The following is a 27,392-nucleotide window of genomic DNA, read 5'->3' on the forward strand; positions in this document are numbered from 1 at the left end:
CCGATCTGATGTGGAATCCTCATCCCTTACAACTGGTGAGCAAGCAAATTACTTAATTTTTCTTCCTCTCGAGGTCAGAAAAACAATATCCACTATTTAAATTCTAGCAGGGCTGTTAGGATTTAATGCATGTGAAACACAGAGCCCCGTTACTGGCAGGAAGTAAATGTGGCTATTGTACTATTATCCTTGCTTCCTCCCTCGGGATTTCCTCTCTATTACATTTAGCAGATCAAGAAGAGGGCTGACCCAATTGCTCACCCTTAACACATTTTTAATCCTCAGAGTCTCCTTCTACTTGCCAAGGCTTTTGCCTCTGGAGGCCAGGGCCTGGGATTTGTAATCCTTCCTGAGCTGGGTGTGTATTTCTGGGACTCCAAGACTCTGAATGCCCCAGGTGACTGCAAGCAGCTTGAGTTCATTCCTGGTGAAGTCTCTGCAGTGTCCCCTGCAAAATCTGCATGTTTGTTTTGGCTGCTGGAGCTGGAAAGGCTGTGCTAAGGGCTGCCCCCGGCCTTGGGTGGACAGTAGCCTTGGGCCCTCATGTGAGAGAATGCATGGCCCACCCACCTAGAGGAAGCGGAGGGAGGGCTGGGAAGAGCCCTGGGTCTCCCCAGTCTAGAGTTACTGTGTGGACTCTTCACTCAAGGCTGTCATTAGAGAGGAAAGGCGGGGACAAATGGGCTGTAGGCTGGAAGTCTCCTGTACCAGTGGTGACTTCATCTTAGGTAGGCTGTGACCTGATGTCACCAAGCCTTTCACAACTGGGAAAACTCCAATCCGCTCCTGTTTCTGGAAGGTTCAGCTTCATTTTAGAGAATGGATGATTGAGTACTGGGATCATTAAAAGGACAAATTGCAAATGTTCCCCTTTAACAATTGCAAGAGTGTCACTGAATACCTGCCTTGTGGTTGGAGGGTGCACAGCACCCATGAGTCAGGCTCTCTGGGCATGGAAGACTGAGAAGATGTCCCTTGCTCTTTGCCAAGGTCCCCACACACATTCTGTGCAAGTAGAGTGGCATGTGTGTGTGTGTGCATGTATGTGTGTTCGGTGACTGTGGAAGCCATGCTGCTGCTGTCAACATAAGATGGACCTCTGGCCTCCTGACCTGGAGTGGGGAGACCACAGGGTGATGGGTACTTCCTCACCAGTGCTCGTAGCCTTGGAGCCACTTCAATCCTGACTGATGTTCATAGGTGAATGGATTTTCTTCCCATTGACCCTAAAACTACATCCAAGAACCCTTGCTGCAGGGTAGGCTCCCATGCCTTAGGAGGGCTGCTGCGCCCCACTCACGCTAGGTGAGATGCTTGCTGTGCCCTGGGAACAGGGAGGGCAGGAGTGAGCAGTGGGACACTGAGGACAATAAGGATGGACAGACAATGTCGTGGCTTGGAGGCTCCCTGTCTCTGGAAAGAGCGGAAGAGAAGCCCCTAGATAGTGAGACTTGAGGGCAAGGTCTTGTCTCTGCCTCCCAAACTGTCTTCTTGCAGTCTGCAGAGGAAGAGGAAACACTCTGAGAAGGGGGAGAAATAACAGGGATTGAACCCCTCTTCACTAAAGACATGCTATCCACAGGCCAAAAACAACTGCACTTAGCAATTTGAAGCCAGTACGTGCTGCTACACTCCGAGTCTGTACGAACATGGAAGACACGTGTTGTAATCCTCACTGTCCCATGTTAGACAATGAAGGCACCTGACCTAAGTGTCTGTGGTGGGGACAGATCCCTGTGACTCTTAGGCCCTAGCACTTGACCCATATAACAACAATACTGTGAGGTGCCGTTATTAATGTGTGTTACTCACAGGCCCAGCTTCCTATGCTGGTCTTTCTCTTGTCCTTCCAGTGTGATGGTCTGAGAAATGCCTGGGGCGGTGGTGAGGCACTCCCATGGGTGTGTCTGTGAGGGCTTCTCCAAAGAGGATTAACCTACCCCGTAAGTATGTGATGGTGTCACTGGCTGAAAGGGGAAAGGAGAATGCTAACTGGGTGCCAGCATCCATAGCTCTCTGCTTCCCACCTGAGGACTTCTGACCAGTCTTTCTCAACATGGCGGACTAAATTCCCTCAAGCCACGAGCCAAAATAAATCATGCCTCCTTAAAGTTGCTTCTTGCCAGGTGTTTGGCCACACCCAGGTCACCTTCCACCAATGCTTCCAACATTCTTGCCCTGATTTGTTTTTCTGCCCAGTTTTCACCTTGATGCCAGGGCTGGATTATGGAGGAGGTCCCTGACAATGTTCCCATGCAACTCCACAGCCAACGTGCTTAGGTAGCCCTTGTCTTCCGTGGGGTTCATGCCCCATCCACTGCCCAGGTTTCTCTTTCCTCAGTGCTACCCTTCCTTCCTCCCTTCCTTCCTTCCTTCCACCAGGACATGGCCCCCGGTGTCTTCCACACCCTAGGTCCCTTCCATCAATTCTCTGGCCTGAGGAACTCCAGGAATGATGTCAGCAGTGCCGACATTAAGCCAGAGGTGAGAGTGCTGGGCTAAGGGACAAGACTTGAATAGTCTAAAGCTGGGGCTAGAGAGAGGACGGAGCACTCATCACTCTGCTCTCTGTTCCCAGCACCCACGTGACAGCTCCCAACTGTCTGTAACTCCACTTTCTGAGGGTCTGACCCCCCTCTTCCAGTTTCTAGGGGCAGGGGACACATGTAATGGGTATACATATATGCAGGAAAAGCACTCATGCACATAAAGTTCAAATCCTCTAATTTTTCAAAATCTAACAGCTGGAAATACACACCAAAGGGGAGATGATGGAGGCTGGGGTAGGGTGAAAGCTACAGAACTGACTTGAGTATGAAGCATGTGTCCAAGGGTAAAGGCAGAGGGTACAGAGACGTGTGGTTCCTGCTTCTGCCAGAAGCAAAGGAGACTGCATGGGCATGGTCACGGGCAGCAATGGGACCCAAGACACCGGAACTCAATGCCACTAGCGACTCTCCTAGGAAAGCGTGACAGTTTGAAAGAAAATGATTCCCAAAGGGAATCGCACTATTAGGATCTGTGGCTTTGCTGGTGTAGGTGTGACCTTCTTGGAGGAAGTGCGTCACGGTGCCAGTGGGCTTTGAGGCTTCCTCTGCTTGTGCTACTCAGTTCATTTCCTCTTCCCTATGAATCAGGATGTATTATATCTCAGCTCCTTCTCTACGCCCTGTCTGCCTGTACGACACCACGTCCTACCTGCCGTGATGATAACGGACTAAATCTCTGAAACTGTAAGCCACCCAATTAGATGTCGTCCTTTGTAAGAGCTGCTGTGGACATGGCGTCTCAGCAATTGAAATCCTAATTTGTCAAGACAGAGGGAAAGAAGAAGAACAGAGTACTAGCTGTTCTTTGTTGCTGTAATAAAGCATGGTGACCAAAAGCAACTTAGGGAAGAAAGAGTTTATTTTGGCTTAGGGATCCACAGGGAAAGTCCGTAATGGTGGGATAGGCATGTCAGCAGGTAGCTGGAGCAGGAGGCTAAAAGATTTCATCTCAACTGCAAACATGAAGCAGAGAGAGTGACCAAACTCTCAAAGCCCGCCTCCAGTGACATTCCTTCTCCAGCAAGGCTCCCCAACCTAAACCTCCACACACAGCACCACCAACTGGGGACCGAGTGAGCCTCTGGGGCAGGGATGGGAATTGCTCCTTCAATTCTCCAGAGGGGTTGTTTATGGAGAATAGATAAGGACACCTGGCTCTGTGGAGGTGGGCATTAACGTACTTGCGCCTGACTCTGATGGGGGATTGTGAACATTCTGACCAAGAGGGATGGTGGTTTGGAAGGGAACGCCCCTCTGGGCTCTCCACAGTCCAGGCCTCTGACTGGATCTTCTTCGGTGCTTTTTGACCCCTCGCCAGAACTTCTGGCTGGACCAAAGTGTGCTTCCAGGTGATCACTCAGATAGAAGATTCCTCACCTGTCTGATGCCAGTAACTTTGGCCTCTTCCAGGCAGGCCTTTCGTGAGCAGACTGATAGATAGTAGCATGACTAAATGTCCAGCCGGATTTCTCCTTCTCTCCTCCTTTCTCTCCTCCTCACAGGAGGCAGAGAAAGACTAGGATTGAGGAAGCCGGAAAGTATCTAATTCTAGACTGTGCTTGTGGCGCCACCTAGTGTGAAGACTATGCCATTGCTTGTGCAGATGGCTGTCACGAAGTCCTGTCTTGGGTGTTGGTGTGTGTGAAATCCCTGAGATGTTTGCTAGAAATGAGGTTGGCTTCATATCCCGCCAGCTTAACTATGCTTGCCTGGTGTGGAATCTAAGGATATTGTCTGTCAAACATACAAGTGTTGAGAGTCGAACCCAGGGTCTTCTGCACACTCATCAAGTTCCATTGGGCTACACATTGTTGCAATGCTTTCTAGAAAACACCTCAGGTAAAATTTCCTAAGACAGCTCTATAGAGCATATGACAAAAACCACTACCTACGGATTGTCTCTCCTAAACGAGCTGTTCCCATTGGATAATATCATAGACTCGGCTGTTTTTGAGACACAGGCTGACCACTTCTACATCCATATCTTTAGACAAAATCTCCTGAATTTGAGATGGACTAAGTGGACTCTAGAACAACATGGCCACCTCTGAATTCTTAGTCTCAATATCTCACCCCTAATGCCAACACAGGCTTTGTACTGCCTGGGGTTCTCCAAACTGAACAATACAACATCACAGGCATGGGAACAAATTTGCTATGAGGCATTGGCTCATGCAATTCTGGAGGATAATAAATCCCCAAATCTGCTAGAGATTAGGGAGGAAGAACCTGGGCTCCAGTCCACAACCAGAGAACCTCAGACCTTAGAGGTGATGCTTTAGTTAGCATCTGGAGGCAGGAAAAGCCCCATGCTCCGGCTCACACACTTGGGAGGAGACACTCCCTTATTCCCAGCAGTGTGTGCTTTGTTCTCCTCACACCTTAGCTGAGACCCACCCAGGCTAAGCTTATGCAGCCAACTGATTTGAATGTTAATCTGTCAAAACTACTTCCACAAAGAGAATAAATAATATTTGGTCAAATGTCTTAGCTTCCCATGGCCAAGTTAACACGTACAGTTAATCCTTACAAGTCTACCCTTGTTGGCCTGGCACGTTCGTGCGCATGCTTTTGTGTACATACACACCTTTTTAAATCGTCTTTAGCCTTTAAATGAAGGCAATAAAATGGCCATAATCTGCTTACAGGGACACAGCTCTCCTGTGTACAACTGAAAACACACGAGACTCTTGCCATGGAAAGGAGGCCAAATCTTTGAGTGATGAATGTTCCTAATTTGACAATTTTAATATTACGATATAAAATTTAACATATTTGAATATTACCTGTATTGATTACTTCTTTTACTTGTGTGGCTAAAATATCAAAGAGGACAACTTAAGGGATGAAAGGTTTTATTTCTTTCCACTTCCAAGGGATCAGTCCATCATCCATTGGGCACCTCACAGGACAGCATGGCGGGGGAGGGGGAGGGGAGAGGATGAGAGCTGCTCCATTCATACCAGTCAAGGAGCAGAGTGAGTCAGGCAACAGCCAGTGATAACACACAACCACATGTCAGTGACCTACTTTCTCCAGCCACTTCCTGCCTTCTAAATCTTCCAGAACTTCCCGAAACAATGTCCCCAGCTGGGGACCAGTCTTTCAATACAAGAAGCTTCTGGATGACATTCATAAGCAAGTCACAATAATATAAATATACTACAACTATATTACATATTACATTATAAAACATTATATGTTTTATGCAACAAAAGGGAAGAGAGAAATAGGGGAAATCACAAATAATATATAAATACATACACATTCACTCTTTCTGTCTCTTGGTACCCTCATATTAGTTACCTTCCTGTTGGCTGAGATAAGGTACCATGAGCCAGGCAATTTAGGGAAGGATTAATTTTGGCTCACAGTTTCAGAGGGATAGAGTCCATGATGTCCGGGAAGGCAGGGCCATGGGAGCAGGAAGCAGAGAGATCATGTTTCCATCCATGCACAGGAAACAGAAACAAGCAATAGAGTGAGGCTATAAACCTTCAAAGTTCACCCACAGGGACAAAGTTCTCTACTCCAGCAAGTCTCTACTCCCTAAAACTTCAAAAACCTTCCCAAACAGTGCCGTCACCTGGGGACCAGGTGTTCAGCTACAAAAGCCTGGGAAAACATATGAATGAATTCAGGCTGGTCCAGTTTCTGGGAAAACTCTGACTGAAATAGGTTTGGGAACTCCGTGTGATGGCTAACCAAATACCTGAGGGAGCCATGGTTAAGATGGTATACAGAGTGAACCGTCCATTGTAGTTTGGACATGGAGTGCCCACACAGCCTCACGTGCTTGGTTCCCAGCAGATGGTGTGACTCAGGAAATGAGGGAAGCTTTCTGAGGTGGAGTGTGTTGGAAGAAGTAAATCTTGGAGGGCGTGCCTTTCGAGGGTAGCTTTTTCTGAGCCTCTCCCTGTTCCTGTCTCTGCTTCCTGGCCACCATGAGGTGAGAGGCTTGATTCCACCATGCCCTTCCATCGTACCTCCTTCTTATGCTGTTTTAATTCACACCCTGCTGTTCTTTCATAGGCAACTCAACAGCCCTCCTAACGGGCTTTACTGCTGTTCTCTCTCACTTTCTTAAATCTGTGTTTCCGCACATTAGTCAAAGGGATGCATTTCTTGATTCACTCTTTAAAATGCAAGAACTTTTAAATTTCCATAGTTCCCATGACCTGATGCAGAGGTTGGCAAAGGTTTTACTTGAAGAGGCATTGTATAGCCAGAGTTCTCTAGAGGAACAGAAGCAACAGGATGAATATATGCTTAATTGATTGTGTCTCTTTATATAAATTGCCTTACTGCTCTTTATATAAAGATTTATTAAATCATGTTAGATTCAGATAGTGACAACAGTTATCTTGCACCTGAGAGACTGAGAACCCAGTAGTTGATCAGTCTTTGACCCTGGGTGTCTTACAAATCCCAGTCTGGTGCCTAAAACCTGGAGGGTTTCTGGAGAGTCACTGATCCTTAGTTCATGGTGGCAGTATGGAAACGCTGGTTCTGATATCAGTGAAAGAAGCAGCAGCAGCAGGAATGGGGTAAATCAATTTGGGGAAGGCCAAGAGAGCAAAGGGCGAATGAATATTCAGCCATCCTCAGCCATGCCCTTTTTGTCTGGACAATTACCAGAAGGTGGTGCCCACATTCAAGGTGAGTCTTCCTACATTGATTACAGCAATGAGAACAGGTCTTCAGTTGAGGCTCCTAACTCAGATGATTCTAATTATATGTGTCTACACACCATACACACACACTCACACAAACACACTCACACAGACACTCACATACTCACACACACATCATAGGCACATATACACACACATGCACAGACACACACACACAAGACATGACAGACATGCACAAAGACAAACACACACACTCACAAACACATTGTATACATATTCACATACAAACATATAGACATGTACAGACACAGACATACACATACACACACCATAATCACAGATGCGCACACAAACAAACTTCAAGACATGTACACCCACACTCTCACATACATCATACACACTCATGCACAGACACACATAAAGACAGGAGAGTAGAAGACAAGTTGGAATGAGAAAGGGACTCAGTAGGACTGGGAGGGAGACAAGACAGGGTCATTGAGGGTGAATATAATCAAAATACATTGTATACATGCATGGAGATGTCATAATGAGACACATCGCTGTGTATAATTAATTATGCTAATAAAAAACTTTATTGAAAGCTTTATACCAGTTTTAAAAAATTAATAGATTATTAAACCCAAAGCCAGCAAGTGAAATCAAGACTCTGTCAATATCCAGGATGAAGGGGTGCCTCTTTAGACCACACAGGGGCTTTAGAGAAGAGTAAAGGAATACTCTAAGAGGCTCTAACTTAATGAAACTCAGATAAATTAATCAAGGTCTTCGAAGACACAAATTACCCATGATGCTACTCTACTAGAACCTTCTTAGATTTCTAAAGGAGATTCCAGGTCCAGAGTGACTTGACCGAAAGCACAGCTCTATTGTTTCCTTGCTGTGTAACCTTGAGATGGTCACTCAGCTTCTCTGGGTCTCCGCTTCCTGATGCGTAAAGATGCTTAATAATACTGCCTATGGTTATTTTGAAATTTAATGAACTAATGCTTGCCCAGTGCCTACCTTTAAAGGTGCTGAGTAAGGTCCCCATCACCCACTCTCTCAATCTTCTGTGGCCACTCCCGGCATCCAGAGGACCTGCCCACACAGGAAAGGCATCAGTCCTTCCAGACCCCACCTTCAAGCATCCCCAGCTTCAGGAAAGGTGTCAGGCCTTCCAGAACCCACCCTACAGCGTTCTCAGCTTCAGCTTCAGGAAAGAAGGAGACCAGTAGAGACAGAAAGACCCCACATGCACCCACTGGAAGAAGAGATGGGAAGAAGACAGAATAAGAGCTCACTCAGCAATAGAAAGACCAACATGACTCCACCAGAATCTAGAGAGCCAATGCCAGCAAGACCTGAATAGCACTACATAGACAAAGCAGAGGAGACAGACCTTAAAAATTATTTTCTGAAGATGATAGAGACCCTCAAAGAGGAAATGAGGAAATCCCTTAAAGAAATAGAAGAAAAAACAAAAAAATACATGAAATGGAGGAAAAGACGAACCAAAAAATTCAAGAAATAAACAAATATCTTAAAGAATCTAAAGAGTACCAAACAAATGAAGGAAACAACTCAAACAGTTGAAGGATTGAAAGCTGAAATAGAAACAATAAAGAAAACACAGAATGAGGGGATGCTGGAAATAGAAAAGTTGTGTAAACGATCAGGAACTACAGATGCAAGTATCACCAATAGAATACAAGAGATAGAAGAGAGAATCTCAGGTATTGAAGACTCATTAGAGGATATACAGTCATCAACTAAAGAAAATCACAAAACCAACAAATCCCTAACACAAAATATCCAGGAAATATGGGACACCATAAAGAAGCCAAACCTGAGAATAATAGGTACAGAAGAAGGTGAAGAAATACAGCTCAAAGTACAGAAAACATATTCAACAAAATCATAGAAGAAAACTTCCCTAACCTAAAGAAGGATATGCCTATGAAAATACAAGAATCTTACGGAACACCAAATAGGCTGGACCAGAAAAAGAAGTCACATCGCCATATAATAATCAAAACATCAAACCTACAGAATAAAGAGAAAATACTAAGAGCAGCTAAAGAAAGAGGCCAAGTAACATATAAAGGCAGACCTATCCGAATTACACCCGACTTCTCAATGGAAACTATGATATCCAGAAGATCCTGGACAGATGTCCTACAAACGCTAAGGGAACAAGGACGCCAGCCCAGACTACTATATCCAGCAAAGCTTTCAATTACCATAGGTGGAGAAAACAAAATATTCCATGACAAAGGAAGATTTAAACAATATGTATCCATGAATCCAGCTCTACAGAAAGTGCTGGAAGGAAAACCTAGACCCAATGAAGATAACTACACTCACAAAGACATAGGCAATAGATAATCCCACTTTACCAAATACCAAAAGAAAAAGGGAGAACCTACACACAATAACTCCACTATCAATAAATCAAGCACAAACAAGAATCATCAATCAATGGTCATTAATAACCCTCAACATCAATGGCCTCAACTTGCCTATAAAAAGACAAAGACTAGCAGAATAGATACAAAGAAAGAACCCATCCTTCTGCTGCATACAAGAAACACATCTCAACATCAAAGACAGACGTTACCTCAGAGTAAAGAGTTGGGAAAAGATTTTCCAATCAAATGAATCCAAGAAACAAGTAGGTGTAGCAATCATAATATCTAACAAATTAGACTTCAAATTAAAATCCATCAAAAGAGATGAAGAAGGACATTTCATATTCATCAAAGGAAAAGTCGATCAAGATGAAGTCTCAATTTTGAACATCTATGCCCCAAATACAAAGGCACCCACATGCATGAAAGAAACATTACTAATGTTCAAATCACGCATAAAATCTCACACATAGTAGTAGGAGACTTCAACACTCCAATCTCAACGCTAGACAGGACCTCCAGACAGAAACTTAACAAAGAAACAAAAGAACTAATAGAAGCTTTGACCCAACTGGGTTTAACAGACATCTATAGAACATTCCACCCAAATACAAAGGGATATACCTTCTTCTCGGCACCACATGGAACATTCTCTAAAATTGACCATATAAGAGGAAACATAGCAAATCTCCACAGATACAAAAAATTGGAATAACCCCCTGCATCTTATCAGACCACCATGCATTAACATTAGAATTCAACAATAACACAAATTGCAGAAACCCTACAAACTCATAGAGATTGAACAATGCACAATTGCACCATCCCTGGGTAAAGGAACAAATAAAAAAAGAAATTAAAGACTTCCTCGATTTCAATGAGAATGAAGACACAACATACACAAACTTATGGGACACTTTGAAAGCAGTGCTGAGAGGAAAGTTTATAGCACTAAGTGCCCACATGAAAAAAACTGGAGAACAGTCATACTAAAGAATTAATAGCACAGCTGAATGTTCTAGAACAAAAAGAAGCAAACTCCCCCAGGAGGAGCAGACACCAGGAAATAATCAAATTGAGGGCTGAAATCAATCAAGTAGAAACCAGAAAAACACTGAGAAGAATCAATGAAACAAAGAGTTGGTTCTTTGAGAAAATCAACAAAATAGGTAAACCTCTGTCCAAACTAACCAAAAGACAGAGAGAGAGAGCATGCTAATTAACAAAATCAGGGATGAAAAAGGGGACATAACAACGGACTCTGAGGAAATCCAGAGAGTCATCAGGGCGTACTTTGAAAATCTGTACTCCACAAAATTTGAAAATTTAAAGGAAATGGACAATTTCCTGGATAGATATAACTTGCCAAAACTAATTCAAGAACAGATAAACAATCTAAACAGACCTATAACCCCTAATGAAATAGAAGCAGTCATCAAAAGTCTCCCAAACAAAAAAAGCCCAGGCCCAGATGGCTTCAGTGCAGAATTCTACCAGAAATTCAAAGAAGAGCTAATTCCAATACTCCTCAAAGTATTCCACACAACAGAAGCAGGAGGCTCACTGCCAAACTGTTTCTACGAGGCTACAATTACCTTGATACCCAAGCCACACAAAGGCACAACTAAGAAAGGGAACTATAGACCAATTTCCCTCATGAACATCGATGCAAAAATACTCAATAAAATACTTGCAAACCGGATTCAAAAACACATCAGAAAAATCATCCACCATGATCAATTAGGCTTCATCCCAGGAATGCAGGGATGGTTCAACATTAGAAAATCTATCAATGTAATCCACCATATTAACAAACTGCGAAAGAAAAACTACATGATCATCTCACTAGATGCTGAAAAAGCCTTTGACAAAATCCAGCTCCCCTTCATGATAAAGGTCCTAGAGAGATCAGGGATAACAGGAACGTACCTGAATATAATAAAGCAATATACAGTAAACCAACAGCTAACATCAAACTAAATGGAGAGGAACTCAAAGCAATTCCTCTAAAATCAGGAACAAGACAAGGCTGTCCACTCTCTCCATATCTCTTCAATATTGTACTTGAAGTTCTAGCTAGAGCAATAAGACAACAAAAGGAGATCAAGGGGATACAAATAGGAAAAGAAGAAGTCAAGCTTTCACTATTCCCAGATGATATGATAGTTTATATAAGTGACCCAAAAAACTCCGCAAGGTTACTCCTAGAGCTGATAAACACCTTCAGCAATGTGGCAGGATACAAGGTTAACTCAAAAAAATCAGTGGCCCTATTATATACAGATGATGAAGTGACTGAGAAAGAAATCAGAGAAACATCACCCTTTACAATAGCCAAAAACAGCATCAAATATCTGGGGATAATGTTAACCAAGGAAGTGAAAGACCTGTATATCAAGAACTTTGTGTCTTTAAAGAAAGAAATCAAAGAAGATACCAGAAAATGGAAAGATCTCCCATGCTCTTGGATTGGTAGGATCAACATAATAAAAATGGCAATCTTGCCAAAAGCAGTCTACAGATTCAATGCAATCCCTATCAAAATTCCATCACAATTTTTCAAGGACCTGGAAAGAACATTAATCAACTTTATATGGAAAAACAAAAGACCCAGGATAGCCAAAACATCCCTATACAATAAAGGAACTTCAGGAGGCATCACCATACCTGACTTCAAGCTCTATTATAGAGCTATAGTCCTGAAAACAGCTTGATATTGGCACAAAAATAGGCAGGTAGACCAATGGAACCAAATCGAAAGCCCTAATTTTAACCCACATACCTACAAACACTTGATTTTTGACAAAGAAGCTAAAACTGTACAATGGAAAAAAGAAAGCATCTTCAACAAATGGTGCTGGCAAACTGGGTACTGGTATGCAGAAGACTGCAGATAGATCCATGTTTATCGCCTTGTACAAAACTTAAGTCCAAATGGATCAAAGATCTCAACATAAATCCAGCCACACTGAAACTTTTAGAAGAGAAAGTGGGAGATACTCTTCAACGAGTTGGTACAGGAGACCACTTCCTAAACATAACACCAGTGGCATAGGCACTGAGATCGACAATTAACAAATGGGACCTTCTGAAACTAAAAAGCTTCTGTAAGGCAAAGGACACAGTCAAAAAGACAAAAAGGCAGGCCACAGAATGGGAAAAGATATTCACTAACCCTACATCTGACAGAGGGCTAATCTCCAAAATTTACAAAGAACTCAAGAAACAAGTCCCCAAAACACCAAAGGATCCAATTAAAAGGTGGGGTACAGAGCTAAATAGAGGATTCTCAGTAGAGGAGGCTAAAATGGCCAAGAGACACTTAAGAAAGTGCTGAACATCCTTAGCCATCAGGGAAATGCAAATCAAAACAACACTGAGATACCATCTTACTCCTGTCAGAATGGCTAAAATCAAAAACACCGAAGACAATTTATGCTGGAGAGGATGTGGAGAGAGGGGAACACTCCTCCACTGCTGGTGGGAGTGCCGACTCATACAGCCTCTTTGGAAATCAGTATGGAAATTCCTCAGGAAAATGGGAATTAATCTACCACTAGACCCAGCAATTCCACTCTTAGGCATATATCCAAATGAGGCAAGTTCATACAACAAGGACATCTGCTCCACTATATTCATAGCAGCATTATTTGTGATAGCCAGAACCTGGAAGCAACCTAGATGCCCCTCAACTGAAGAGTGGATAGAGAAAATGTGGTACATTTACACAATGGAGTATTACTCAGCAGAAAAAAACAATGGAATCTTGAAATTTTCAGGTAAATGGATAGCACTGGAAGAAACCATCCTGAATGAGGTAACCCAATCACAAAAAGACAAACATGGTATGTACTCACTCATATATGGATGTTAGACATGGATCAGGATAGTGCCAGTCTGCACTTCCTCTGATAGAGAGTCTGGGAAACAGGAAAAAACCTAAAAGATATGCATATATGCATAGTACCCAAGAGAAGAGGATTGAGACAAGATCCTCTGAATGTATGGGGAACACGGCGAGGGGTGGGGGGGAGTGGGACCTGGGAAGAAGAGAGGGGGTGAAGAGGAAGAGAGTTGGTCATGGGGGAACAGGAAGTTGAGGGGGTGGGGGTAGAATAGGGGGAAGAGGGAATCATAGGCTCGAATACAGATCAGGCACCAGAGTGACCTCGAGTGATCTAAAGGAATAACACCAATTGGCAAGCTAAGCAATAGTGGAGAGACCACCTCGAATGCCCATTCCTGATAATGAACTTGATGTCTATAACCATCTGAGAGCCTTCATCCTGTGACTGATGGAAGCAGAGGCAAACACACAATTAATCACTGAACTGAACCCAAGGAACCCAGTAACAGAGAGAGAGGAGTGATGAGCAAATTGGCAAAGAATGGGCTGGCAAAACCAGCAGAGACAGCTGATCTGAACAGGGGAGAGCTCTTGGACCCCAGAGCGACAGTGGGGAGGCCAGCATGGGATTGATCTGGACCCCCAAAATGTGAGTGTCAGCGAGAAGGCCTGGGCAACCTATGGGGCCCTGAGCTGTGGATCAGTGTCTATCCCTGATATACAAACAGTCTTCGTGTGCCTATAGCACAAAGAGGGATGCTCTCTCAGCCTGGACTCTTAGGGGAGTGCCTGGACCCTACCCAGAGTAAAATGACAGACTCTAGATATCCCCTGTGTGGAAGGATTTGGCAATAGGGTGGGAGGGTAGGGAAGAAGGGGAGTGCGGGAGGAGGGGAGGGAGAGGGAACTGGGATTGACATGTAAAACAAGCTATTTAAAATTAAAATAAAAAATGATTAAAAAAAAGTTATGACCCAACTGAGTTTAACAGATATCTATAGAACATTCCACCCAAACACAAAGGGATATACCTTCTCCTCGGCGCCACATGAAACCTTCTCTGAAATGCACCACATAATAGGAAACATAGCAAACCTCCACAGATACAAAAAATTGGAATAACCCCCTGTATTTTATCAGACAACCATGCATTAAAATTAGAATTCAACAATAACACAAATCACAGAAACCTTACAAATTCATGAAAATTGTACAATGCACAATTGCACCATCCCTGGGTAAAGGAAGAAATAAAAAAGGAAATTAAAGCCTTCTTGGAATTCAATGAGAATGAAGACACAACATATCCAAACTTATGGGACACTCTGAAGAAACTGGAGAACAGTCACACTAGAGAATTAATAGCCCAGCTAGCTGAATGCTCTAGAACAAAAAGAAGCAAACTTACTCAAGAGGAGCAGATGCCAGGAAATAATCAAATTGAGGGCTGAAATCAATCAAGTAGAAATCAGGAAAACATTGCGAAGAATCAATGAAACAAAGAGTTGGTTCTTTGAGAAAATCAACAAAATAGACAAACCTCTGTCCAAACTAACCAAAAGATAGAGAGAGAGAGCATGCTAATTAACAAAATCAGAAATGAAAAAGGGGACATAACAACGGACACTGAGGAAATACAGAGAATCATCAGGGCATACTTTGAAAATCTGTACTCCACAAAATTTGAAAATTTAAAGTAAATGGACAATTTCCTGGATAGATATCACTTGCCAAAACTAAATCAAGAACAGATAAATAATCTAAACAGACCTATAACCCTTAATGAGATAGAAGCAGTCATCAAAAGTCTCCCAACCAAAAAAAAAAAAAAAAAAAAAAAAAAAGCCCAGGCCCAGATGGCTTCAGTGCAGAATTCTACCAGAAATTCAAAGAAGAGCTAATTCCAATACTCCTCAAAGTATTCCACACAACAGAAGCAGGAGGCTCACTGCCAAACTCTTTCTACGAGGCTACAATTACCTTGATACCCAAGCCACACAAAGACACAACTAAGAAAGAGAACTATAGACCGATTTCCCTCATGAACATCGATGCAAAAAATACTCAATAAAATACTTGCAAATCGGATTCAAGAACACATCAGAAAAATCATCCACCATGATCAATTAGGCTTCATCCCAGGAATGCAGGGATGGTTCAGCATTAGAAAATCTATCAATGTGATCCACCATATAAACAAACTGCAAAAGAAAAACCACATGATCATCTCACTAGATGCTGAAAAAGCCTTTGGCAAAATCCAGCTCCCCTTCATAATAAAGGTCCTAGAGAGATCTGGCATAACAGGAACATACCTGAACATAATAAAAGCAATATACAGTAAACCAACAGCTAACATCAAACTAAAATCAGGAACAAGACAAGGCTGTCCACTCTCTCCATATCTCCTCAATATTGTACTTGAAGTTCTAGCTAGAGCAATAAGACAACAAAAGGAGATCAAGGGGATACAAATAGGAAAAGAAGAAGTCAAGCTTTCACTATTCCCAGATGATATGATAGTTTACATAAGTGACCCAAAAAACTCCGCAAGGTTACTCCTAGAGCTGATAAACACCTTCAGCAATGTGGCAGGATACAAGGTTAACTCAAAAAAATCAGTGGCCCTATTATATGTAGATGATAAAGTGGCTGAGAAAGAAATCAGAGAAACATCACCCTTTACAATAGCCAAAAACAGCATCAAATATCTGGGGATAATGTTAACCAAAGAAGTGAAAGACCTGTATATTAAGAACTATGAGTCTTTAAAGAAAGAAATCAAAGAAGATACCAGAAAATGGAAAGATCTCCCATGCTCTTGGATTGGTAGGATCAACATAATAAAAATGGCAATCTTGCCAAAAGCAGTCTACAGATTCAATACAATTCCTATCAAAATTCCGGCACAAGTCTTCACAGACCTTGAAAGAACAATAATCAACTTTATATGGAAAAACAAAAGACCCAGGATAGCCAAAACAACCCTATACAATAAAGGAACTTCAGGAGGCATCACCATACCTGACTTCAAGCTCTATTACAGAGCTATAGTCTTGAAAATAGCTTGGTATTAGCACAAAAATAGACAGGTAGACCAAAGGAATCGAATTTAAAACCCTAATTTTAACCCACACACCTATGAATACTTGTTTTTTGACAAAGAAGCTAAAATTATACAATGGAAAAAAGAAAGCATCTTCAACAAATGGTGCTGGCATAACTGGGTATTGGCATGCAGAAGACTGTAGATAGATCCATGTCTATTGCCTTGCACAAAACTTAAGTCCAAATGGATGAAAGTCCTCAACATAAATCCAACCACACTGAAACTCTTAGAAGAGAAAGTGGGAGATACTTTTCAATGAATTGGTACAGGAGACTGCTTCCTCAACATAACACCAGTAGCACAGACACTGAGATCGACAATTAACAAATGGGACCTCCTGAAACTAAGAAGCTTCTGTAAGGCAAAGGACACAGTCAACAAGACAAAAAGGCAGCCCACAGAATGAGAAAAGATATTCACTAACCCCACATCTGACAGAAGGCTGATCTCCAAAATTTACAAAGAACTCAAGAAGCAAGTCTCCAAAACACCAAAGGATGCAATTAAAAAGTGGGGTACAGAATTAAATAGAGAATTCTCCATAGGGGAGTCTAAATGGCTGAAAGATACTTAAGAAAGTGCTCAAAATCCTTAGCCATCAGGGAAATGTAAATCAAAACAACTCTGAGATGCCATCTTACTCCTGTCAGATCTTACTCCTGTCAGAATGGCTAAAATCAAAAACAATTTATGCTGGAGAGGATGTGGAAAGAGGGGAAGATTCCTCCACTGCTGGTGGGGGTGCCGACTCGTACACCCACTTTGGAAATCAGTATGGAGATTCCTCTGGGAATCAGCCTACCACAAGACCCAGAAATTCCACTCTTAGGGATATATCCAAAAAATGCAAATTCATACAACAAGGACATCTCTTCCACTATGTTCGTAGCAGCATTATTTGTAATAGCCAGAACCTGGAAGCAACCTAGATGCCCCTCAACTGAAGAGTGGATAGAGAAAATGTGGTACATTTACACAATGGAGTACTACTCAGTGGAAAAAAACAATGGAATCTTGAAATTCGCAGGCAAATGGATGGCACTAGAAGAAACCATCCTGAGTGAGGTAGCCCAGTCACAAAAAGACAAACATGGTATGTACTCACTCATATATAGATTTTAGACATGGATCAGGATAGTTCCAGTCTGCAATTCCACTGACAGAGAGTCTGGGAAACAGGAAAGAACCTAAGAGAGATATGCTTGGTACCCCACAGAAGAGGAATGAGGCAAGATATCCTGAACAGATTGGGAACACGGCGAGAGGTGGGGGGGGGGGGAGTGGGAGCTGGGGAGAAGAGAGGGGGAGAAAAGGAGGAAAGAGTAAGTCATGGGGGAACAGGAAGGTTGAGTGGGGGGAAGAATAGGGGGAGAACAGGATGAGAAATACCATAAAAGAGGGAGTCATAGGTTTGAAGAGAGATCTGGCACCCGTGAGATCTCTAGCGATCTAAAAGGATGACACCAACTGGCAGCTAAGCAATAGTGGAGAGACCACCTTAAATCCCATTCCTGATAATGAACTTGACATCTACTGCCATGCTAGAACCTTCATCTAGTGACTGATGGAAGCAGAGGCAAACACCCACAATTAAACACTGAACTGAACCCATGGAACCCAGTGACAGAGAGAGAGGAGCGATGAGCAAATTGGCAAATAATGGGCTGGTGAGACCAGCAGATACAGCTGATCTGAACAAGGGGGAGCTCTTGGACCCCAGACCTACAGCTGGGAGGCCAGCATGAGACTGATCCAGACCCCCTGAGTGTGAGAGTCAGTGAGGAGGTCTGGGCAACCTATGGGACCCTGGGCAGTAGATCAGTGTTTATCCCTGGCATATAAACGGACTTCGTGTATCCATAACACAAAGAGGGATGCTCTCTCAGCCTGGACTCTTAGGGGAGTGCCTGGACCCTGCCCTGAGCAAAATGACAGACTTCCCTAAGTGGAAGGAAGTGGGGATAGGGTGGGAGGCTGGGGGAGATGGTGGGGGGTGTGGGAGGAGGGGAGGGAAAGGGAACTGGGATTGACATGTTAAGCAAGCTATTTAAAATTAAAGTAATAAAAAACAAAAATAAATAAATAAAAAGAATAGAAAAATGTCAGAAATAAACTACTGTAGTTTTCAATGGCAAAAAAAATCAATAAACGAAGATATAAAAAAAAGGTGCTGAGTAATGTACTCTGCTTCTTAAACAAAAGAACGAAATAAAAGTAAATCCACATAAGCTTGCAGAACACCAAAAGAAAATATCAAAGCAGAACAAAGACTTGTTCCCTTTTATCTTCTTACAATTAGCAATTAAGCAGGCTATATGCAATCTCAAGAGCACACAGCTGGTAAGTAGAGCTGTGATTTGAGCCAAGGTAATTGAGAATTCCAGTTGCTTAGCTCTTGTTCTGGGTGTTTTCTCAAAGGCAACAATGGACAATAGACTAGAGTAAAATGAATTAGATAAAAATAAATTTCAAATACAAGCAGAATAATTCATCTTCAGTCAAAAATTAGAGAATTAACCACAAAAGACCATCATTAAAGGAATTCAGGGAAGTTGGAGAGATATTGGCACAGTAGCAAGAACTTGTACCATTCTTCTAAAAGACACAGGTTCAGTTCCCAGTACCCACTTTGGATAACTGACAATTCCAGAGGGCCTGATGCCCTCTGCTGGCCTCCACAGGCATCTACACCCATGTGAGCATGCACGTACACACTGATACACACAATTAAAAATGAAAAATACATTTTTTTTGGTTTTTACGAGACAGGGTTTCTCTGTATTGTTTTCGAGGCTGTCTGTCCAGCCCAGCCTCGAACTCACAGAGATCCGCCGCCTGCCTCTGCCTCCAGAGTGCTGGGATTAAAGGCATGTGCCACCACCGCCCGGCTGAAAAATACATTTTTAAAAAGGAACTCAGAAGTTATTCTTTTAAAACAATAATTGCTCCAAAAGAACAGTATCTGTTATAAACCAGAATGAGAAAAAATAAAACAGTAACAATGCCACAAATGTGACTACGCTGCATGGCTTACACAATGTAATGATGACCAACCCTATGTGTTTAGAAAGCAAATAACATTAGCATAGTAATTACTGTAGGGTATTTGTACATTGTGTTTAGATATGTTGCTGTGAATGGTGTAATAAAAAGCTGGACAGCCAATGGTTAGGCAGGAGAGAGAGGCAGGACTTCCAGGAAAATGAGAGCACCTGGGCATGATTCTAGCATGCAAGAGGGACACCAATGAGACACAAAGGAATTGGACATACAGAATGAGAGAAAGATAAAAAGCCATGAGGCAAAAGGTAGATTAGTATAAATGGGTTAATTTAGTTCTAAGAGTTAATGGGACAAGCTTAAGCAAGACTGAACTTTCATAATTATTTTAAAAATCTCCGTATCCTTATTTGGGGCTGGTGGCAGAAAAGATGGGTGGGTGGACAGACCAGAATGGGTGTTCTAATGCCTTGTGTTCTGAGGGAGGACTAGTATGTATGGTAAAAGTTTTTCCTAATGTTTTTATTAGTATATATTAATCATACATAATAGTAGGTTGCAATAACATTTTCATGCTTGTATATTACTTATTTCTATCATTTCCGCCCTCTTTTATTCTCTTCCAGTTCCCACAAATTTTCATCTTCTTCCTGTCCAGGTCCCCATCTACTTTCTTATTTTAATACTTGGGTTACACATGGGTGCCATGGCATAATCATGGAGTTCAGAGGACAACCACAATACAGCCCTTGCCCTCCACCTTGCTCCTAAGGAATCTCTGAGCCTAGCTCCAAGCTTTGGGAACATTATCCTGTCTGTACCTCCCCATCTTGCCATAGAACTGCTGGGATCACATATGTCTACATTCTTTACTTCTAAACCTCAGGTGGTAGGGTTTGCACAGCAAGCCACTGAACCACCTCCCACACCACACCTTTCCCCTTTTACTTTTGTGTCTGTGTGTCTGTGTGTACATGGGGGAGGGAGACAGACCCCTGAGTTTCTACGGTTATTTGCAGGAGCATTAGTAAACTACTATATGAGAAAAAGACTGAAAAACTATTAACCTAGAAATGTGTGAAAATACAGCAAGAAAGTGTGTTTAATGCAAAAGGAAGACAAGAAAGAAGGGAAATAATAAAAGAGAAATGTTGGGCCCCAGCCCCCACAGGATCTCTATGAGTGGCTGGTCAGCCAACAAGTGCACCCTGTTTTCCAGTCCAAGTGCATCCTGTTTTCTGGTCCTGGCTTCCTGCCCCAGCCTTGCTCAATGACATCAACATCCAATATGAGGAAAGCACAATCTCTTCCATCTGGGGTTTTTCCACTGTGCTGTAAGCCTGTATATAAGGTTGCTCCCTCGCTACAATAATGAAGAGACCTCTTAGCACAAACGACTGGACGTCAGTTCAATCTCCAGGCTTTCGCCTGATATATTAGACTTGCTCGTGGCACAGGCACCACAGAGAAAGCAAACAGCAGCCTTTAAAGTTCTCATTATATGACCAAGATTGTTAAACTAGATTTTTTAAATTTATATAGGCATTGTTTCAAAGACAGGAACTATTGAGTGCAAAAAACTGGAAAACATATTCCATGTAAGCTTGGGGACCCAAGTTCCATCCTTAGAACCCACGTAAAGGTGGAAAGAGAGAACCAGCTCCACAAAGCTGTCCTCTGCCCTGCACATGTGCTTTATAACATGTGCATGTCCCCTCCACACATATATCATGCCCCACACACCTTACACACAATAATAATAAAGCAAATTTAAATACTGCAGCAGGAAGCCCTCAACTATATACTAAAAATTCTCAACACAGTCTCTAAGACCAACACAGTTATTTGAGCTAAAGAGAGTCCACGTGAAGATAAACGATTGCTTCTGACTGGAAAAGCAGCATTCCTAGGCTTCCTTGCTCCTGGCAGATCTTTCTATGAATGTAAATTGACCAGCAGAGAAAAACTCACCACTTTCCCCATGGATTTCTTCTTACCACCTCAGTAATTACAGAAATAGTGTGAAGAGAAGCCTGTAAGATTTGAACGCTGTAGTTATCTAATGAGCACACAGGGAACTTTTCATCTAATGAGAGAAGACACATCTTCCTCCAGTGCACATAAAGTTAATTTTGAAATAGGATGGTCTTAAGATCTGTACATGGAAATTTAGCAACATACTTCTTAATAATTCCTTAATAACTCGTGGACTCTAAAGTGCATGTGTGAGAAACAAACCCGTGTGCCTGCAGCCTTGGTCACCTACTTTGCCTCTCAGTCTGGGGTCTCCACACAAGTAGCTCAGTGCTCCGGGCTTTGGTGAAACACCGCTGTGTGGTCTGGATATGGCTGCTTAGTAGATGCTGAAGGGCCGGAGAGTCCATTGTGGAGACATCATGAATGAGCTGCCTGGGGTCTCCCTGTTGACTGATGGGAGGTGGACTATGAAAGGCAGCTGAGAAAATACTTCCTTGTCCTTTCTCTCTCCTGCATTCAGCTCTGAGGGGAGGGCCTTCCTTGCCCAGTGAGTGAACCAGATGCCAGAGGAATCCCTCGACCTTGTGACTCCTGTGAAGTAAACAGCATGCAGCATAGAGCAGCCTTGGACAAAGGTTCTCGCCTCAATTCTTCCTCTGTCACCTTCTCTGTCTTGGATTTTTACTGTCCCAAAGTAGTAAGGTCATCATTGCTTCAGACTCCTGTGTTTTTTCCTGGGGTGGGGGGTGGGGGTTCTGTCAGTTGCTCAGAGTGGCCTGGAACTCGTGGAGTCCTCCTCAGTGCTGGGATCTTAGAGCTATGACCAGCCAGGCTCTACATTCTGAAGGAGCTGGGTTAAGACATTTTACAAATGATGATCAAACGATTACCCACAAAACCCTGAGGAGTACAACTAGGAAGAGACGTGCTTTATATTAAAGAAGACTAAAAAACACTTACTAAGCTAGACAATAATAAACTGACCAGGGAAGGATTAGTAGAATAAACTAAAAAAGAATAGAGTAAAGGACACAGAGAGTTCAAAGAAATAGTAAATGAAATGGAAGACAAAGATTATAAACCAATAAACCAAAACAATGATTCATTGAAAATATGAATTCTTTAGAAAACTTGTGATACAATGAAGAAAATTGACACAAATAAAACACTAGTAATGACAAGATCAAGAGAATCTAGAGTAAAGACCTTAATGCTAGGGATCAAATATTTGAGGTAAATTTTATTTGGGCGTATTTGGAGTTTTACTTTAACACTTTAACACTGACACAAGAAGGAGGAACAGTAACTTTGGGTCAAGACTTCTGCATTTGGCAGGATAATGGTAGTCATCCAAAGACAGGTGTCTACGGACACGCTCCTAAAGCTACCCAGGACAACATACACAACCAGGATTACTCTTCTGCCACACCAACATGGAAAAGCATTTGCATACAGAGGAGGAATGAATCTGCCCAAGGGGCAGAGTCACCTGACTAACCTTCTCTTCTGTGGGGGAGCCAGAGAGCTGAGAGCTGAGACTAGACCCATACAGTAACAGAGAACAAACAGCCTCCGCCAGTCAGCTGTGGAAGGGAACACTTGAAACCCTTGGGAGGGTTAGAAGTTCAAGGTTTTCTTTGGTTAGAAGTTCAAGGCCAGCCTGGGCTACATAAGGCACCATGTCAAAATAAATAGATGGCTGTGATAAATAAATAATCTCTGTCAGAATTACAGCATCAGAATGAGAGCCTTCTACCCTGGGTGGAGATATTGTGATAATAATCTTTGAATTAAGTTCTTATCTGAAGAAAGAGTGTGAGCCTTAAAGATCACAGGGAGACAATCCTTAGAGGTTTGGTAATAAAACAAAACATAACACCTTGGGATTATATGACCTTGGAAACACTGTCATAAAATCTAGAACATGCCATCTAAGGTGCTACCTACACACACACACACACACACACACACACACACACACACACACACACACACACACACACACACACACACGGGACAACCCTTCATTAAAGAAACTGAATTTCATTGAACCAACAGCAGAGGGCGCTGTTGAATTAAAAACACAGTTGTTTCGGCTGGAGCTCAGTTCTTGCCGGTAGACTTCATGAGAGATGAGGGAAGAGCGAGATATCAAACCACAAGTTCTCATGCTACCACACGGAAGCCTGCTTCTGAGAAAGCTCCCTTCGAGAGGGTGTGTCCGGGTACTGGCTTTGCATTTTATTTTATTTTATTTTATTTTACTTTTTCCCCCCGAGACAGGGTTTCTCTGAGTAGCCCCTGATGTCCTGGAACTAGCTCTGTGGATCAGGTTGCCCTCGATTTCACAGAGATCTGCCTGTCTCCCAAGTACTGGGATTAAAGGCGTGTGCCACCACGCTCTGCTGGGGCTTTGCCATTTTGACCTAGTGTGTGCCAGTTTCAGTGTTCTCTTCCGGCTAAGACTTGGAAGATCTGCCTCATTATTTGGGGATCTCCCTGTCCAGTTCCAATTCCATTTCACAGGTGTCAATCGGATCTGCATTGCCTTAAGGCTTTTCCTACCGGGTTCTGCTTTTCATAGGAGCCAACACCTTTCACTCCTAATTCCATCTCTTTCCCGGAGCAGTCACGGGTCTCCCATTGCCTTAAGGCTTTTCCTACCACATGGCAGCGCTACAGGAACCCCATGGATGAGACACGCCAAGTAGATATGCATGTGCAATGCAGCTATAGATCACACCCGTGCGTAGCTAATTGCCCCAGTGGAAAAGCTGAGCTCCTGAGAGGTAAACCTGGACATTAAAAATGACTGATAACCAACTACCCTTTGCACCATCCTGATTCATGCCTAACCCTGAGTCCTGCGGTTAGAGTGTCATGTGTAGCCGTATTTAACAAGCAAGATGTAACAAATAAACTAGGTACCAAGGCTGTCACTTCTGCTCCTAGCCCTCCTCCTCTACCACTCATTTTAGACTTCCCTTCTACCTACCCAGAGCTTCAGTGGGGCCCAGATGCTCGCTGGGTATGGAGTTTCATGGTTTTGCATCCAGAAACAGATCCCCAGGTGGTAGATGTGTTTCCATTTGTGATTACGCTGCCAGTCACGTGGCTGAGGTCTGTAAACAGAAGCAGAGCTTTCCTTTTTTGTCTTGACCACTCAGTCCCAAAGAAACCACAAACGTTTATATTCATTCCATAATGCTCAGCCTATAGCTCAGGCTTATTACTACCTAGTGCTTACAACTTAAATTAGCCCATTTCTATTAAACTTTATTTTGCCACATGCCTCTAGCATCTTCCTTTCCCAGAGGCTGCTTGAATCTCTCGTGACTCCTCCCTTCTTTCTCTGAATATTTTGAGTTTGGCTTTCCCAATTAGCCTTATCCTAATCAGCTTTATTATCAATCAATGAGAGCAATATATATTCACAGAGTACTGAAGGATTATCCCACAGCATTTCCCCCTTTCTGTCTAATCAAAAAAGGGAGTTTTTAAGTTTAACGTAGTAAAATTACATACAACAAAACAGTTATCAAGTAAGAATTACAATTATGGGAGCAGAAAGGGGATGGGATGGGGGTTCGTGGGGGCAAGGGAAGAGGGGAGGGAGAGGGAACTGGGATTGACATGTAAAACAAGATTGCCCACATGGCTAGTTTTTGCCATAAAGAAAATTAACTCTATATGGAGTTTATTTGATACCCATCACCTTATCTGGAGTATATTGGTGCTGCCAGGAGCAGATGTGTCGCATTGTCATGAAAAATCTGTTATTAAAACATTTTAAATAAGCCAGGCATCGGTGGCACACGCCTTTAATCCCAGCACTCGGCAGAGGCAGGCGGATCTCTGTGAGTTCGAGGCCAGCCTGGTCTATAGAGCGAGCTCCAGGACAGGCTCCAAAACAATACAGAGAAACCCTGTCTTGAAAAACCAAACAAAAACAAAAACATTTTAAATACCCTTTTCCCCATCCTTTCTATGTCATCTCCCCTTCTTTTAGAAAAAGATTGATGACCAATAATAATTTGTAATCAACCCTCCTTAAATTAAAACAAACATTAGTAAACAATATTTTGGGAATTTGGGCATAATGATGGGTGGGCGCTGGTGATCTTTGAGGGACTCTGAGAAAATTTAAAATTATGGTCGAGTCCTGATTGATGTAGTCTGTGAGGTTGGATCATCTTAGCCAGCAGCTTGGAGAAGCTCTAAATGTAGAATTCAGAGGAAACTGCAACAGAGATTCTCTGAAACATTGGATCATCTGGGCATCCATTTTTAATCAGAGATTTTTCAGGGGGTCTTCCTCAATCAAACCTGATTTGTTTTTTAACCCAGAATGAATCCACAGCCTCTCATTTCCTGTGGAAATAAAAGCAGGACCTCTTTCCCAAAGTAACATATCTTTAGACTTGAATAATGAGGTTAAGAAATTTTTTAAATATATAGGTTGGTTTAATATAGTAGCTTTCACAATCAACTGTTTCCCAGTAACTAGCTCATTAACAGTAAAAAAGTCCAAAGAAAACACAATGAAATGTAAACCCCAGACTCTCTGTGCATATCCCATTTTACATGGCTTACTATATTTTATTACTCTATTCCCTTTTAAAAGACTTTATTATCCTTACAGCATTTTTTAAAAATCTATGACTGTTTCTACCCTTTTTCTTCTCTCTCCTAAGCCCACACATTTTTTTAAACACCTGTCTAGAGGCCTTTGGTCTGAGTCTGTCCTTACTGTGTATCTCTAGCACTTTTTGTCCATATGAGCAAAAGTTCTAAACCCACCATGCAGTGCCAGTATGTGTCTGGGTGAGACTATGGGAATCCGCCATGTTGCAGCTCAAGCCCGCGTGCTGCTCCCAGGGTACAAATCTCTGTACTGAGACCGACATGAAAGACACAAACTGTGAAGCTTCTCTGGCTTCATTTTTGTGTGGTCAGAACCCTACCTTTAAAGCTTTTGCAGGCTTTATGTGGACATCCGTGCACCATGTTGGAGGGCCATATGGAAACAGAGGTGGAGCTTTTCTTTAGTTCTGATCACCCGGTCCCAAATAAACACGCAAAAGCTTATATGAGCTCCAGAACGCTCAGCTTATAGCTCAGGCTTATGACTAACCAGCTCCTACAACTTAAATTAACCCATTTCTATTCATCTGTATCTTGCCACGTGGTTTGTGGCTTTACCAGTCTTCCAGCGTCTTGCCTCCCTGGCGGCTGCTTGCGTTATCTCTCACCCCACCCCCTTCCTCTCTGTCTATTCAGTTTCACTTTCCTGCCTAGCCTTATTCTGCCTTGCTATAGGCCAAATCAGTCTTGTTATCAGTCAATGAGAGTAACACATATTCACAGAGTACAGAAGGGTTATCCCACAGCAGAGATCCTTTGCTGTTAACAGGATAACAGCAAAGTTGTGACAGCTGTTCTTAGTTATCAGCTTCACTACATCTGTAATTAATTAAAACCCAAATGAATGGACACACCTGTGAGGGATTTTTTTTCCTTAATTAAAACATTTGAAGTGGAAAAACCCATTTCTAATCTGGATCTTTGAGGTGGGAAGATAGGTTTATCTTCAATCTAGACAGGCGGTTCTCAAACTTCCTAATGGTGAAAACTTTAATACAGTTCCTCATGTTGTGGTGACCCCCCAACCATAAAATTATTTTCATTGCTACTTCATAACCATAATTTTGCTGCTGTTATTAATTGTAACATAAATACATGTGTTTTCTTTTTTTTTTTTTTTTTTTTTGGTTTTTCGAGACAGGGTTTCTCTGTGGCTTTGGAGGCTGTCTTGGAACTCGCTTGGTAGTCCAGGCTAGTCTCGAACTTACAGAGATCCGCCTGCCT

The 27,392-nt window shown here is 42.6% G+C and overlaps 1 long non-coding RNA gene across 1 annotated transcript in view; it reads right to left on the reverse strand.

Annotated features, from left to right (window-relative positions):
- Window positions 1-26,750, reverse strand: part of LOC121142211 — a 65,214-nt gene extending 38,464 nt beyond the window's left edge. The window contains exons 1-2 of the long non-coding RNA XR_005879188.1: window positions 26,489-26,750; window positions 24,520-24,646 (exon numbers count right to left, since the gene is read on the reverse strand). This is a non-coding gene — a long non-coding RNA (uncharacterized LOC121142211). The remainder of the gene's footprint in view (window positions 1-24,519; window positions 24,647-26,488) is intronic.
- Window positions 26,751-27,392: the final 642 nt, after the last annotated feature.

The sequence above is a fragment of the Mesocricetus auratus genome, unplaced genomic scaffold (assembly GCF_017639785.1).
Source record: "Mesocricetus auratus isolate SY011 unplaced genomic scaffold, BCM_Maur_2.0 Super-Scaffold_100009, whole genome shotgun sequence".
Taxonomy (NCBI): Eukaryota; Metazoa; Chordata; class Mammalia; order Rodentia; family Cricetidae; genus Mesocricetus; species Mesocricetus auratus.